The sequence below is a fragment of the Echinops telfairi genome, unplaced genomic scaffold (genome assembly GCF_000313985.2).
Source record: "Echinops telfairi isolate 266 unplaced genomic scaffold, ASM31398v2 ScPeMD7_2291;HRSCAF=2852, whole genome shotgun sequence".
In the NCBI taxonomy this organism is placed as follows: Eukaryota; Metazoa; Chordata; class Mammalia; order Afrosoricida; family Tenrecidae; genus Echinops; species Echinops telfairi.
The window spans coordinates 42,971,562-42,976,293 of NW_022106189.1; the positions used below are offsets into that span (position 1 = coordinate 42,971,562).

General features: G+C 52.5%; 1 protein-coding gene across 1 annotated transcript in view; it reads left to right on the forward strand.

Annotated features, from left to right (window-relative positions):
• PLCG2 (phospholipase C gamma 2) overlaps positions 1-4,732 on the forward strand; it is a 126,284-nt gene that overhangs the window by 62,887 nt on the left and 58,665 nt on the right. The window lies entirely within an intron of this gene.

The window sequence follows — 4,732 nt, forward strand, 5'->3', positions numbered from 1 at the left end:
GGGACCTGTTTGATAGGTAGCAACTTCTCACTATAAGGCAGTGGAGGGGGGATTGCAGGGACATGGAGGTGTATGGGGTGCCAGCCCCCACAACCAAATGGGTCCAAGGGGACAGTTGCATAATTGAGGGGAAAATTAAAGAGACATCAGATAAGACTGCCATGACTTCAGGAGCCAGGTCTGCACAGAGAGATCAGATTTCCAACAACAGCTTATGTACTCTCGGGGCGCGTGCAAGCCCCCGTAATTACAGGTAACCACTTATGTAACAAAGTGGGCTGTACCCTAACCCTAAAGGTCCCCGAGTTCATTGGAGGAATAACCTAGCACCAGTGCCCGGGGCAGGTAAGGAGGGGGTGACTTGTCTCCAGAGCCCACAGAACAATAGTATCACGTCTGCTGCTGGCTACGTAGCCATCAGCCAGGTGCTTGTAGGAGGTAACTTTAAGGCAGCACTATTACGGGAGGATACAGTGGGGAACAGTATTAATAGAATGTGACTGGGACTCATCTCTAACTCACAAGGGTGAAGGCCTCCCTCCACGCCAGAGACCCAGCCTGCCAGGCTTCTAGAAATAGGAGAATAAAGGATTTGTCCGCGTACACGCTCTTTGCAGTCCTCTGTCTCCCGCAGTGGTGGCCTGCTTCCCGGGGAAATGTGAATAGACACTCGTTCATCAGGGAGGTTATTCAAATGGACACCACAAGGTTGTGGTGTCTCGGGTAGAGGTGCTACCTTCCACCTGAAAGACCTGGTTCGATTCCCAGCCCCAGTGCACCTCGTGCACAGCCAACATGTGTCGTTGGTGGAGGCTGGCATGTTGCTGTGTGGTAGCAGAGCTTGCAGACTCAGACAGACTAGGAAGAAAGGCCTGGCATACAATGTGGAAGGAGAGAAGTACAGCCCACTCTCCGGAAGACTGTGCAGTAAAGTACTTCTGTGCAGTAAAGCTGGCTCTGTCGGGAGCCCTGGTGGAGCCAACGGTTAACCGCTTGGCTGCTAGCCATAAGGTCAGTGCTTCAAACCCACCAGAGAGACGCCCTGGTGATCGCTCACCCTTGGACGCCCACCAGGGCAGGTCCACTCTGTCCTGCAGGGTGAGTCGCCACTGTCTCGGTGGCAGTGGGTTCCTAATCCTTTCATCCCTGGCAGCACAATGGCTAAGTGCTTAACTGATAAAGCACAAGGTTGGGTTGGTAGTTCAGACCCACAGTCTGTCTGTTCCACAGAGCAGACCATCTGCTTCCATGAAGACCACAGCCTTAGAAACCCACTTGGGGAGGGGGGGCGTCAGAACGGCCCCAGTGGCTCCCACCCACCACGGCCGGCTCTGTGTGGAGGGCAGATGTTCACGCTCCTTCTTGTTATCCTCTTGTTCATGTGTGTAGCCCTGAGAACATGCTCTGGAGTCTGTCCTGTGTTTAGGGTTAGTAACCGTCACTTCACTGTTGCCTCCCCAAACTCTCAGAGCCACCGAGTGGAAGCCGACTGACTCACAGCTGTCCTCTAGCACAGGGTAGAGCTGCCCCTGTGAGTGTCTGAGACGGTCGCTCTTGACGGGAGTAGAGAGCCTCTTCTTTCTCCCGTGGAACGGCTGGTGGTTTCAAACTGCTGGCCTTGCAGTGAGCGGCCCGGTGCACAACCACGAGGCCACCAGGGCTCCTCTTTAGCCGTGGCTTCATTTCAGAAAGTAATTTGTTTTGTTGAAAGATAGGCGCAGCAGAACAAACCGATTCAGCAACAGCTACATGAGCTATTCCTCGACATTGATGTCGTTCTCCCAACATCCTATCTGAAATCGTCCGCCCCCCCCCATGACCTGCTGCTCTCTAGGGTTTGTTCCACATCTGAGCCGCTGTGATCGTTCTGCAAGAGAACTCATGGCAGTGTTCTTTCGTCGCTAAGCTGAGCTATTACTTGGTTTTAAGAAAACATTGGGGGATATTTTTGGTTTAAGGTTTAAAGATGATCTCAAGGCAATAATTTCAGGGGTTCCTCTAGCCCTTATGGTCCCAGAAAGCCTGGAGCCAGCCCCTGGGATTTTGAAATTCCATTCTGTTATGGAATCTTGGATCAAAATGTTCCATCCTGGTAGCTGGGCACCATCCAGTGTTTCCTGTCTCACAGCAAAAGAGGAGTTGGCCCTTGGAGCCATAAGGCACACCTTCCATATTCTGTTCTGATTCCTTTTTTTTTTTTTTTTTAAATCATTTTGTTAGGGGCTCTTACAGCTCTGATAACTCTATACATCAATTGTATCAAGCTTATTTGTACCTATGTTGCCATCATCGTTTCCAAAACATTTTCTACTTGAGCCCTTGGTATGAGCCACTCTTTTCTCCCCACTACTTTTCCAATTCTTGTCTCCCCTTTTTTCTCTGATGCTCCAGGTAATAGAGACCAATCGTAGTCGGGAAGTTTCCCACCTGAATTATTTTATTGTCGTTCTTTTAAAGCTGTGCGTGTGCATGTGCTATCATTTTCCCAGTCCTGGGGGTACTTAGGTTGCCAAGTGTGGAGCCCAGTTTGTGAACCAGCTGAACAAAGTCCTCTGTTCCCAAGGCTACACCGAGTGGCTAGAATGCCACAGCAACCTGCTTATGGTTTATGTGGATCTTTTAGGTTCACGGCGCCTGTCTAAACCTTGTTGTTGGGTGCCGTCCAGTCGGTTCTGACTCACCGTAGCCCATGTTCACAGGACAGGTGCCGTCTGGTCCCGCACCACCCTCACGGTCACCCCTGTTTGTCTCATTGCTGAAAACACTGGGCCAATCCGTACTATTCTTGTATTATAACAGTACATTTAACTTGTAGCAATCTATAATAAAGTGATAATGGATGTAATTCCATGCATCATTTATTAGGTGGCAGAGGGAAGGGGGAAACAAAAATCCTACCTCTTTAAAAAAAATTCCTCAATATTTTGACTTACTAATCATTGAAAAAAAAGTTAGTCCTTTTATTGGGAGCTTACAGCCATCATAATAATCCTTAAGTTCTGTCACCAGTCCGCACGACTGAGGGTCTTCAGTCTTTCCCTGTGGGTGACGAATTAGACTGCTATCCCACAAGGCCGGCAGTTGGAAGCCAGCAGCTGCTCCTCAGGGGGAAGACGAGGCTTGCTCCTCCCAGATAGACGCTGCAGCCTCGGGAACTCACAGGGCAGTTGTGCTCAGCCTGGAGGGTCACCGTGGGGCGGGAATGACCTGATGGCTTGGAGCCGTTTTGGAAACTGCCAACCGCAATGTCCTCCTTCTCTAGCCACTGCTTGTGTCCTTCAGGCGACATGTCCAAAGTTCGTGAAAGGGAGTCTCACCTCATGAGCCCCAGGGTGGGGCAACTGGTTAGGTACCGTGCTGCTGACCCAAAGGTCGGAGGATTGAGGCCGCCTAGAGGCACCTGGCGAAGAACGTTGATAATGCCAGGGACTGCCGAAACCGTATTCGTCTTTGAAGAAAGGCAGTCAGAATACTCCTTGGCGACAAGGATGGCGAAATTCTGTCTCACATACTTTGGCCATGTTGTCAGGGAAGACCTGTCCCTGGAGAAGGGCATGGAGCCAGTGGAGGGGGTAGGGATTGTGATTTTTTTTTCTGTTTAACCAAAGAGAGACCTGGCTCTAATGGATGCAGCCCCACAGTGACATCTGCCCAGGAAGAAATGGAGCCTCCCCAGACCCCACCCCCATCCAGCTCACCCTTCTCCTTTCTGCCACCCTCCTGGCCCCAGAGACCCACCCTGAGGTTGCAGCCAGTGCTCTAGGTCCTGAGTGTTCTAGGCTCTAACTGTTGCTTGGCCCTGCTTGTTTGAATTCCCCTCTGAGAATCTGCATTGCAGGGGGCCAGTCTCTAGCCAGAGCTCCCCGACAGTTTGAGGAACCTCGGTGTTGCCATTGAGGCGAATACCCCTCCCTGGCCTGTCCCCTCAGAGTCCCTCTCCACCCCTACATCACCGGGTGGGGGGTGGGGGTGGGGCTCTTTGCCATCTGGGTCTCTGGGGGCCACTAGGGGATATGTGGAGCTCTTCGTTGGGACCCGACCACTCCCCACGTTCCAGGGGAGCAGACTGGGGCTCTTCAATCACCAAATGGATTCCAGCATGTGGCTGCCAGTTCCCCCTGGTATCTAACCACCTGCTCTCGGAACTGCCCCTCAACCTCAAAGCTTCCGCCAGGAAGTTTGGCCGCCATAGGATGCTGAGAACGGTCATTTTATGCCCGTGTGCGCCTGTGAAGTGTGGGCTGGGTCTCCCTCTAACTCGGGGGCAGGGACCCTTTCTTCTGCCAAGGGCCAGCAGTTGGATATTGAGAACATCTTTCGGGGACCTCAGCGGACAAACAGTTCGCCAACTCAGCCCTGAAGTGATGGGTGGAACTGCTTCCCTGTGGTGAGGCGTGCGATGGTAGCTGGTGTTCATGGGTTCTTGGGCCTTCTGCATCTACCGGGCTAGATGTTCCCAACATCTGCCTTAAATAGACCCTTGCGAGATGAGCTGCCATATACCCCGACAGGTGGAGAGAGTTGGGTAGGGAGCTCTCCTGGCGCCCAGGACACCATGGGGCTCAGAAAGCCTTTGTTCCAATCTGTTTCACCACCTCCTGGCCGTGTGTCCTTGGGCTTAGGCACGAGTCCCCCTGGCCCACAGAGTCCATGGTCCCAAGAGGAGGGAGCCCTCTCCCTTGAAGGGAGAGCGCAAGAGTGCTCAGGCAGAGGCTGCTCTGCTTCCTGGGAA